Below are 12324 nucleotides of genomic sequence, written 5' to 3' on the forward strand. Positions count from 1 at the left end.
ACGTGGATGGAACTGGAGGGTATTATGCTAAGTGAAATTAGTCAGAGAAAGACAAAAATCATATGACTTCACTCATATGAGGACTTTAAGAGACAAAACAGATGAACATAAGGGAAGGGAAACAAAAATAATATAAAAACAGGGAGGGGGAGAAAACAGAAGAGACTCATAAATATGGAGAACAAACTGAGGGTTACAGGAGGGGTTGTGGGATGGGGGATGGGCTAAATGGGTAAAGGGCACTAAGGAATCTACTCCTGAAATCACTGTTGCACTATATGCTAACTAATTTGGATGTAAATTTTTAAAAATAAAAAATAAAATTTAAAAACAAACAAACAAAAAAAGAAATTAGTGTTTGAGAACCAGAATCTCATTTTTTTTACCTTAAAAAAGAAAACTGTGGGGTGCCTCGTTGGCTCATTTGGTTAAGTGTCCAACTCTTGATTTTGGCTCAAATCATAATCTCACAGTTCATGAGTTTGAGCCCCGCCTGCTTGGGATTCTCTCTCTCCCCCTTTCTCTCCCCCTTTCTCTCCCTCTTTCTCTCCCTCTCTCTCTCCCTCTCTCTCTGTTCTCCTCTCTCTCTGCCCCTCCCCTGCCATCTCTCTCTCTCTCTCTCTCTCTCTCTCTCTCTCTCAAAAGAAATAAATAAACTTAAAAAAAAATAAAATGGTGATCAGCATGAGCAAGGCTACATGAAACTGAGTGGTGCATTATAGGGGAAACAAGCAGGGCCATATTTTTGGAGGACAGGGTATAGGGGGTGAGATTAGAAAGCAAAATGGTAAAGAGGTTTCAATATCACACCAAAATGTTCAGAATACATTTAGAATGGAACCATGAAAGATTTATAAGCTGGGCTCAGATTAGCATGATTAGGTGTATAATTTAGGGAGTCAATGCCAGCGCAGAGGGGAGAAACAACACTGAGAGACTAGTCACAGGGAACACTAGCATGTCCCAACTGAGAGATGATAAGGGCCTGAACCAAGGAGGTGGAGAAGGAAGCAAGAGAAGAATTGGAATGACCATTCAGAAGTGGAATAGTCAGGTCAGGGTCAAAGAGGTATAAGATACCTAGTCATGTGACTGGGCACCAGGTAACTTCTGAACTGAGATAGGAAACCAAGAAGAAGAGGTGAGAAATGAGAGGGTTCGAGGAGAAGTCACTGAGTTTGGTTTAGGCTGGACATGTTCAGTGTGGAATACATACAGACACCCAAGTGAAGATACTTCATGGGCAGACAGAAAGGATAGCCCACGGATGGAGCAGGCTCACAGATTAACCCACAGGAGTACATGAAACATCTCAGGAAGAGAACATAAAGAGAGGGAAAATGTGTGAAGGACCAGGCCCTCAGAAACACTGACATTCAAAAACAGGAAGCAGAGAGCAGTCATAGGAGGAAAAGGAGATTCAGAGACATCAAGGGCAGAGAAAGAGGGGTGAGCAGCAGTAGTAAATGGTATGGACAGACCGCAGAAGATCAATGCTAACATGGGACCTCTGGATTCCCCCTGGAAATTGAAAAGTCATTAGATTTAGAGGAAAAAACAAAAACAAAAACAGGACTGGAAATAAGGTTGGCAAAATGTTGATCATTGTCAAAGCTGAGCCACAGGTACGAGGGTGTTAATTATGATATCTCTGCCTGTGTATGTGTTTGAAAGAGTTTTCCAAATAAAAAGTTGAAAAATTGAAAACAAACTAATAAATAAAAAGAATGAAATAAAATGCCATTATTGGCTTTTAAGATCAGGGTTTCAGTTGAATATTGAGTAGCAAATGGGAAACAAAGAAAAGGGGGCAGCTGGTATCTAATGTCATATTTTGAGCTTTGCTGGCAATGTGATATAGTGACGGGGAAGAACTGGGCCCTGTGCCTGTGTCATTCATTCAGTGTCACTACAGGAAACAGATGACACTCAAATCAGGATGGCTCCCCAAGGGCTTACTAAAGGGAGTATTTATAGTGTTAAGAGCAGGGTATGAGGGAAGCACAAAGGATACTGCAGTAACAGTGGGGTTTTACCACCCTTTAGCACAATGCAGCTATCAGCATGTATTTCTCCTTGGGGGGGGGGGGGGTGAGGGGGTGGCAGGGCAGGGAGGTACTGCAGGTCAGCTGGCTCAGCAGGGTCTCTGCTTTAAACTGATGTCCAGCTGGACTTGGCTTCTCTCTGCAGATCAAGATCTGGTCTCTTCCACACGGGTTCCTTCTGGGGCCCAGACTAAAGAGGGAGAAGTGGGGGGAGGCGGGAGGAAGGGAAGTTCTTCTTATGGAGAAGGCAGAGACACAAAAAAGGCACACAGAAACACACCATGCTTCTAAAGGCCTGGGCTTGGAAATGGCAAAAATAATTGGTTTCACTCACCAACCAAAGCAAGTCATACAGCCAAGCCCAAGGGCAGGGGGCAATAGACCCCTCCTTTCATGGGAGCGACTACAAACTCACATGTAAGCAAAGAGCACGGATACCAGGAGGGACAAGGAACTTGGGCCAATAATTGAGTCTATTGCATCACACACAAGGGAGGGAGTGCTTAACAGAACTCCGAAAACATCATGAGTAAAGGATCCCCTTGAGAGGGGCTCTGACCTTCCATCTGAGAGAACCCAAACAGACTCCATAGGGAGGGTCCAGGGGAATAACCATCCTAACCTAGCCCAGGTCTGCCCAGGCTGCTCACTCACAAGACCCACCGGGAAACCAGAAAGCAACAGAGCCCTCTGGTGAGCTCCAGACAGGTCAGCCTCCCAGGGCAGGTTGGCAGTGCAGGAAGAATCTGGAGGGATGAACAGAGGACATAGGTACTGGCCAGCTACCACAAGAAGACAAAGTGAGGGTGGGAAGGCAAGCTGGTAGGAGAGGCTTAGCACTTGAACAAAACCCTCATCTTTCTCCAGTACAGCCTGGGGAAACAGGGAACCTGAGGGCTCAGAAGTTGTAGGAGATCCTCTAAGTGGCCTGCACTCCTACCCAGGGCATCTGATCCAAGGGGATCCTGGGCAGACACCAAGCCCTCAGAGAGAGGTTTTCCTCCCACAAGGAAGAGACACAGCTGGAGGTGGAAACAGGCAATTAAGACTGATTGTCTGCCTCAGCAAGAAAATCAGCCTGCGACAGCTAATGATAGTCAAGGGGAGGCTGGTGGGAGCCCAGAGCAGGCAATCAGTGCAGAGACTGACGCCTTTGGAGGACAGAAGAAGATGCTTTGTGTCCAAGGGCTCTAGGGAGACACCTCTCCAAAGGGCTCCTTTTACTGAGGTCAACCAGCACTCCCCTGTTAGGCTAGAAGGAAGCTCTTGATGTTTGTGCTTGTTACTTTTCTGGAGACAAATTAATGTAGAATGGAATCCATGTAATAATAACAATTGACAACAATTTTCTAAATACAATAAATGTGTTATTTTATAAGCAAAGAATCCTTATTATTGGGAGGGGAAATAAAATGAGCCCCTCAAACTAAATTCTAGATTTTGTATGTTCAGAGTCCCAAATCAGGGCTCATTTGCTTTATTACACCACAGAAGGAGGAGGAGGAGGAGGAGGAGGAGGAGGAGGAGGAGGAGGAGAAGGGCCCCAACAATGCAGATGTTAGATTATAGTCTTCAAGAACATGGACTCTGGAGCAAACTGCCTGAATTCAAAGCCAGCTGAGCCATTTACTTTAACTGTGAGCCTGGGCAAGAACAAGTTACTTTACTCTGTGTCTCAGTTTCTCCACCTGTAAAATGAAAGTGACAATAAAACAGCCTAGAGTTTTTGTGAATGTGATGAGTTAATAGATATGAGCACCTAAACTGAAGACTAGCTCTCATTATTTTTAAAAATTTTTTAATGTTTATTTTTGAAAGAGAGAGAAAGAATGAGTGAGGGAGGGGCAGAGAAAGAGGGAGACACAGAATCCCAAACAGGATCCAGGCTCCCAGCTGTCAGCACAGAACCCAAAGCAGGCTCGAACCCATGAAGTATGAGATCATGGCCTGAGCCAAAGTTGGACACTTAACTGACTGAGGCACCCAGGCACCCCTAGCTCTCGTTATTATTGGCAGACTCAGAGACAGTCTCCTGCCCCAGATCCAGACACCCCTACCTTCTACCACTTCACCCTATGTCACAGGTGGGAGCCTGGGGAGTAGAGTTTTCTAGCCTCTATCTGAGCCTAACTTTCAGCTCGATTTCATCCCAGCACTGAGCATCTCCGAGTCAGGAGTGCTCTCATCATCTAAGGCTGGAACCCAGAGGGAATTTCCTTCCTCCATGAGAGCTGGGAGCATCCCATCCAGCTGCAGACTCAAGGTTGATGAGAACAATTAAAATATAAAAGGCGTCTTAGCTGCTGAAAGAAATCACCATTTTAGTGGAAGGTATAACAAACCTACAAGAATGACATTAGCCCAGGGAAAAGAACAGTTTGACCAAGGCAGTCATAGCCATGTGACACAATGCTTCATGAGTTGGTGTGTTTCTCTGTCTCCCTAAGGCTTTCTTGCCTTTGGCTTTTGCAGATTGGGGTCTTTCCCCTCCACATCTCTCCCTCTTTCTCTTACTTCTTTCTTTCTCCTTCTTCACCATTCCCTTTGTCCCTTCTCCCTCAGCCCCTTTGCTCTCTTTTTAAAAACATGCAGGCCACCTGCCTGGCTGGCTCAGTCTGTAGAGTATGTAACTTTTAATCTTAATGCATCTCTTGACCTCAGGGTCATGAGTTCAAGCCCCACATGAGATGTAAAGGTTACTTAAACATAAAATCTTAAAAACAAAATAGAAACCAGCTTCCCTAATCCAATTGCACTAGATTCTCATAAGAAGAGGAAGAGACATGGGGCACCTGGGTGGCTCAATTGGTTAAGTATCCGACTTCTGCTCAGGTCATGATCCTGTGGTTCGTGAGTTTGAGCCCCGAATTGAGCTATCTGCTGACAGCACAGAGCCTGCTTTGGATCCTCTGTCCCTCTCTCTCTCTATGCCCCTCCCCACCTTGCACGCTCTCTCTCTCACAAATAAATAAACATTAATACAAGGAGGAGGAGAAGGAGGAGGAGAGAAGCAGCAGAAGGAGAAGGAGAAGGAGAAGAAGGGACACCAGGGGTATCTGCGCACAGAGGAAAGGGCAGTCAGGAAAAAAGGTCTCACCAGAAACCAACCCTGCTTTGCAACTTGTTATTAGGCTTCCAGTCTCCAGAACAGTGAGAAAATAAATTTCTGATGTTTAAGCCAAAACACAAAAACATAGAAAAGAAAAACCTGCTCTACATTGGCTTTTACATGTGTTTGGTCCTTAGTTGTGGGTCCGTGGTTCTCAGCACACATAGTTTTTTTCTTCCTTTCAATGACAACACCCAGGATATATTTCAGCTCTGTCACTAACCCACTGCATGATGTGCAGCAATAATAACAGCAAGTGCATATTATGCTTAATGGGTGTCACTCACTTTTCTAAGTGCTTTATGTATAAAATTTACTGATTTAGTTGTCAGGGCAACCCATGAGGTAGGGACTTCGTCTGTGGTAAATTAGATTTCTATTCACCAAATATTTTAGTTTCCCTTCCTGCAGTGCCTGTAGCAGACTTAGGCATCCCCCTCCCCATCCATCCTATTGGACTAAAGAATGACCATATATATGATTTTCTTCAGCCAATGAAATAAGGGCAGAAGTGCTATGTGTCATTTCTATGGAGAAACTTTAAAAGCCAGTGCATGCTTTGCCGTGTTCTCTTCCCACCATGTCATGATGACTGGCAACGCCCAAATAGTGGCTGCTCTGTCAGCCTGGGTCTAAAGATGTCATAGAGCAGAGCCATAGTCAATTCATGAAGGACATGGAGTATGTGTAAGAAGGAAACATTTGCTGTTGTCTGTCGTCAAGATTTGGGGGAGTCATTTGTTACTGCAGCATAACTTAACCTCCTACCCTGACAATTTCTCATTTCTCGGGAAAGGAAACTGAAGCACATTTCGAGTGTGTCCGGCAACCTTGCTCCAGAGTCTGAGGTCCTAACCGCTATTCTATATTACTTCTTTGAACCTCAATTCCTGACTTATGAGCTGGGATAATCTGTGCCCTAGCTGAAGGCAACGAATGATGTTTATTTATTTACGTATGTATGTATTTATTTATTTAATAATTTTTTTAAGTTTATTTATTTTGAGAGAGACAGAGAGAGCATGAGCAGGGGAGGGGCAGAGAGAGACAGAGAGAATCCCAAGCAGGCTCTGCAGGGTCAGCACAGAGCCTGATGCAGGGCTCGAACTCACAAAACTGTGAGATCATGACCTGAGCAGAAATCAATAGTCATATGCTTAACCGACTGAGCCACCCAGGTGCCCCTTGAATGCTGTGTTTATTTCTGTCCCATTTATCTGGTTCGCACTCTTTCCATTGCCTGCTTTTCAGCTTTGAGCATGTTAGGCATATTTATTATATAGCTGATGCTGGTTAAGCTCAAGGGAACTGAAGAGTTCAAAGCTGCCTACTGATGTTCCCATCCTGTTTATAATCAGCGATCTCTACTATCCATTTTCCCAGCTCAAGACACCCTGATGTAAAGAATTTCCAAACTTCCGACTTCTCCTCACCAGGCTTCTTACTGTTGGTGTTTGAGGAGGGATGATAATAACTGTCACCATTTATCAAGTATCTGCTATGTTCCAACAACTATACAGATATAATTCCTAATTCTTAAAACCATACTACAAAGCAGGTAGTATATTCCCAGTCTTCTTGATGAGGAAACAGAGACCCGATAATACTAAAAGATGTCTAAGCTCGCACATCAAATACGTTTTAGGCTCCTGATTCCACTTGAGAGCCATCTGACACTAAAGTCTGTGTTCTTTCCACCAGGCTGCTCGTTGCAGCAAGCACTGCTCCAGCTGGTCTTCTGGTACATTCTCTTTCATCATTTGTGACTGTGGAGGTCTCAGAATCTTTCAGGATATTCTATGCCAAATAATATTTAAGATATTTTTGAAGACAGAAGTAAAGGGGCAGTGAGCTGAACCTAGGCAAATTCCTAAGAAAGCCTTAATGATGTAGAAAAACAGAGAGTCTTGAAAAACAAGTAAAATGGCCTAAGCACTTTGAGGTTTTTACTTAAATAATAAGGCTAAGCACAGTGCTGAGGAGTCTTTGATTCAAAGCTTTCTGAGCTCTCAACCAAACTTTAATGAAGCAAGCCTCCAAGGGAGGCATCCCAATTAGCCCTATATTCTAGATGATCAGACCAGGACTCCAAAGCCCAATTTCCTGTCCCTGGTGCTCATCTTGGAACAAAATTCTCCCTATTGTGAAGCTATGCACCAAATACCACATGTACAAATAATGGCCTGATTGTTACAACAGGCTTATGTTGAGTCATTGATCATTGCTATGTTTCAATAAATATTTTTTCCTGATAATGAGCCAATTTATAATCTAAAGCCAGATGTTGACAGGCCTGGGCTCCTTTAAAAAAAATGTATCATAATTATTATTATTTGATATTGCCATCTGGGACACATTATAAAAAATAAAAGGCTTTCTTGTGCTTTTGGAAGCTGCTTCTTCCGGAATACTGTGTTCTCAAGACATCCCCTCACAGCATGGCCTCACAAATAGCAAGTCATTGGCATAGGCTTCTAAAAACACTTTCTCCTGCATAATCCCATTTTCACCGAAACCCCCAAATCATACTTATTCACACAGCTTATTCACACAGCTGCCATTTACAAAGTGCCTGCAATATGCCAGGCCTAATGCCAGATGCTGTGAAGAATGTGAAGCTATACAAATATATAGTCCTGCACTCACCACTCAGTTAAAGGACATTAAATAAAAATTAATAGTATTATGTAAGGTTAAAATTTGGAAGCCATGTAGGGTATTTCCCTTTCTAGAGAGAAATCAAGGTTATGTCCACTCTGTCAAGCCTCACTATCCCCCTGAAATCAAAGAAAGGGGTGTTGACATTCTTGGAAGGAAACCTTTTTCCTCTACCCTTCTAGGTTCTTTGGCTGGTCTAAGAATCAATTAACATAGGACATATTAACAGGAGAAAAGCAAACATACAAATGGAACCCTTAAGAATATGACACCTATAGGCAATCAGGCCATTGAGGTTTGTATGCCATTCTGAGCTAAAGGAAAGCTCTAGAATGTCAACGGGGAGGAACACAACTCACAGAAAGAGGGGAAGAGCAAATGTTTGGTAAACAAATGTTTGCCTTACCCTGCAGAGCCCTCCAGGCTCTGCAGAGCTTTGCACCCCCCTTCACCCAGCATTTAACCATTTCTAGTCCATATGCTTCATAGTTATCTCTGGTGCTAGTTCTCTTCCTGGATCAGACCCTCTATCTAAATTCTTTCAGGCACTTAAGGGAGAGGTAAAAGTTTTTTTAATCTGCCAGTATTGATTGCTTTCAGCTCAATAGAGTCCATATGCCAAAGTGGCACATTTTGTGGACACTTGTTCTGAATCCCTTCAATATACATTGATCGAGCTTAACATTTCTTGGACCACAGTGCCAGGAAGTGGTGTTTTTGGTGTGAGGGAAGGAAACTGAAGTGCTAAGCCCCTTTGCAATCTTCAGTCTCCCTAGAGAGGCCTGGGCTACGTCCTAGAAAGGACCTTCTGTTTCCTGGAGTGGAACTAGGGTAGAGCCTAGGGGGAGGCCACGGGGCTATGTAGGCTGGCAAAATGCTTTCTTAAAGTTCCACAAGAAATGACATTGGGCTATGAGTTAAGAAAAACTATCAAAAACATGGTTAGTTCAGGAGACCACACAACGTGTCCTTTCAATATTTGTGTTAAACTGTAGATCAACAGGCCCATTCAAGAATCACATAATTTCTGGGCACCTGGGTGGCTCAGTTCGTTGAGCATCTGACTTCAGCTCAGGTCACGATCTCACAGTTCGTGGGTTTGAGCCCCGTGTCGGACTCTGTGCTGACAGCTCAGAGCCTAGAGCCTGCTTCAGATTCTGTGTGTGTGTTTCTCTCTCTGCCTCTCCCCCACTTGTGCTCTGTCTCTCAAAAATAAATAAACACTAAAAAAAATTTTTTTAATTAAAAAAAAAAAGAATTACATAATGTCTCATGAGAAGTTACCATTCCAGGACTTTACTACTTACTAGTAATTGGGGCTGAGACTCAGTGAGGTTGCATGCTAACTTGTACATCTGTGAGTAATAGAGATGCAAATGATTTCTGACTAGTAGATAAGATAACCCCAAAGGTTGTGATTTTATTGCCCCATAGGACAGTAAACCAATATTGTATATCTCATAATGACCTCATTCTGAAGTTCTTTTTAAAATTTCCTATAAGTGATTTCAGCTCAGGTCATGATCTCACTGTTTGTTAGTTCGAGCCTCGCTGTGGGTTCTGCACTGACAGTGTGGAGCCTGCATTGGGTTCTCCCTCTCTCCCTCTCTCTCTGCCCCTCCCTGCTGCTGCTCTCTCTTTCTCTCAAAATAAATAAATAAACTTTTTTTTAAAAAAATTAAAAATTAAAAAATAAATAAAATAAAATTGCCTATAAGTAGGGCTTGCTTCAGCAGCACATATACTAAAATGGGAACGATACAGAGAAGATTAGCATGGTCCCTGTGCAAGGATGATACGCAAAATTGTCTATAAGTATCTGTTTCTCATCTTACCAGTTCCCTCAATTAACGAGTTAAATAAAATCTTTGACTTGTGTTTATTCTATATTTTTGAGAGAGTCATGTTTTCAACTTTTGAAATTTATACTTTGACAGAGGCCTGCGATCAATCCAGGGATAATGAGAATCCCTCGGCCTGGCCTTGTCCTCTGGCATTTATGTACCTTGGGAGCCTCAAAGGGAGTCTACCAGGCAGGAAAGGATTCCAGTGTATGGGACCCTGGGTCCTGTCCAAATACCACCTCCATGGTATCGAATCAAGACCACTAGCAATATATTGTTAAAAACAAAAACAAAAACAAAACAAAACAAAAAACAAAAACAAAAAACCAGAAGATTAAAATTCGATTATGTGCAACAAAATTAAGTAGTATTGGATAATAACCCAAAATATAAATGCCCATGTGTTCATTCTGATATAAATAAATGACTGAGTAAATGAACTCCAGAAGAATTCCAAATCTTTTATATCAATACTCCACCCTTAAGGAGGAAGAACCTATTTCCCCACCTCTGAAAAAGTGGACTGCACATGAGTGCTTCCAAAGAGTACAGTATGAAAAGAACGAAAAAAGAGTAACTTTACGATAAAGAAACATGGCAAAACGTTAACTCAGCAAGGTGATCTGGGTGAACATCAACAGTGATAATATTCACTCTTGATACTATGTGATGAAAGCGTCACTTAAATTCTTTGGTCTTCCAAAAACACATACCCCCTGTCTAATCATGAGAAAACATAAAACAATTCCCAACAGAGGTACATTCTGTAAAATATCTGACCAGTACTCCTCAGAACTTTAAAGATCATCAAAACAAGGAAAGTCAGAGAAACTGCCCCAGCCAAGAGGAATTAAAGGAAGGAATTAAAGGAAACCTAACTACTGAATGTAACATGGTGTCCTACATGGGATCCTGGAACAAAAAAAAGGACACTAGGGGAAAACTGAGGAAATCTAAACAAAGTATGGATTTTAGTAAACAAATTAAATGTATCAATATTGGTTTATTAATTGTGACAAATGTAGCGTATTAATGGATGATATTATAACAAGAGAAACTGGATGTGGGGTGTACGGGAACTCTATATTATCTTCATAACGTTTCTGTAAATCTAAAGTTGTTTTGAAATAAAAAGTTTATTTAAAAATAAATCATGGGGTGCCTGGGTGGCTCAGTCAGTTGAGCATCTCATGGTTCATGAGTTTGAGCCCTGTGTTGGGCTCTGTGCTGACAGCTCAGAGCCTGGAGCCTGCTTCGAATTCTGTGTCTCCCTCTTTCTCTGCCCTCCCCTGCTCATGCTCTTTCTCTCTCTGTCTCAAAAATAAATAAAACATCAAAAAAAATTTTTTTAAATCATAATTGGAGAGCCTGGGTGACTCAGATGGTTAAGCATCTGACTTTGGCTCAGGTCATGATCTCACGGTCTGTGAGTTCAAGCCCCACGTCAGGCTCTGTGCTGATAGCTCAGAGCCTGGAGCCTGCTTCAAATTCTGTGTCTCCCTCTTTCTCTGCCCCTCCCCTGCTCATGTTCTGTCTCTCTGTCTCAAAAATAAATAAAAAGCATTAAAAAATAATAAATCATAATACCACATACAGACTTTAAAAAGATTAAATTAAATCCCAATTCCATAGTTTATTGACTGTGACCTTAGATAGGTCATTTAACCTTTCTAAGTGTCATCCATAAAATAATAATACTATTATCAATCTTGCAAGATTGTTATGAGGGTGAAATGCAAAAACACTTGATTCCCTCCACCTTGACTTGAGGGCTATCAAAATGCTCTTGAATGAACCCGGGAGGAAATGCACTCTAATTTGCCTGGAAACTATTAATTTTTGCACCTCTTGAAACACTCTAGCAGTGCCAGGTACAAGGCCCACCTAGCACAAGCCTGAGTAAATGTAACTTGTAACCCCAGCAGCTCTTAAAATATGTTCTAGTGCCCTCCCAGTCTCTGAGGTTCTTGGTCTACAAAGAGGGAAAGCTGGTGTCCAAAATTCAGTTGAGTTTGCTGGGCTTACAGAGAAGAACAAAGCCCGAGTGGGTGTCTGGGGAAGGAGAACGGTCCTCATTTAGAATAAGCCTGAACTGATTTGGCAGATGATTAGCTAAGGAGACAGCCACACTTCTTCCCTCAGGGGCTTCTGTTTGGATGGGGTTGTCAAATGGGCGCACAAGGGACTGGAGTCCCTGGGAGTCCCTGGGAGTCCCTGAGAGTCCCTGGGAGCAGGCTGCCAGGCAGAGCTGGGATGCCCCCTGGCATTGCCTCTGTGGACCATGGACAGTGGGAAGATGAGAGTCTGATAAGCTGTCCCTCATAAGCTGTCCCTTTTCTTATCCTATTATCGTTCATGCTATGCTACTGTGTGCAATAGGTTTCTCACCGCACATTTTAGGGAACTTTGGAGGTGGTGGAACTGTTTGGTCAGATCTGACTCCTGTGCTAGGTTGGCATCAATATCTTCACAGTCTTCTTCACTAGGATTGAGACAGTAGGATTCTTAGAAACGGAGTTGTGCTTACACATGCCTGCTTTGTTGGAGATCCACACCAGAGGGCAGTATGGGTGCTCTGTTCTAGAGGTGCCCTTTTTTCCTAGAGGGGAGAGCTGAGTAATGGGTCTTCTCATAACACTTTCCTGAGAAACAAAAGAATAATGTAGGT

General features: G+C 42.8%; 1 non-coding gene across 1 annotated transcript; it reads left to right on the forward strand.

Annotated features, from left to right (window-relative positions):
* The first annotated feature begins 9536 nt into the window (after positions 1 to 9536).
* On the forward strand, positions 9537 to 9639 carry LOC122233374. Its single transcript, XR_006210923.1, has one exon. It is a non-coding gene; the product is annotated as a U6 spliceosomal RNA (small nuclear RNA).
* Positions 9640 to 12324: the final 2685 nt, after the last annotated feature.

This window comes from Panthera tigris, chromosome D4, assembly GCF_018350195.1.
Source record: "Panthera tigris isolate Pti1 chromosome D4, P.tigris_Pti1_mat1.1, whole genome shotgun sequence".
Taxonomy (NCBI): domain Eukaryota; kingdom Metazoa; phylum Chordata; class Mammalia; order Carnivora; family Felidae; genus Panthera; species Panthera tigris.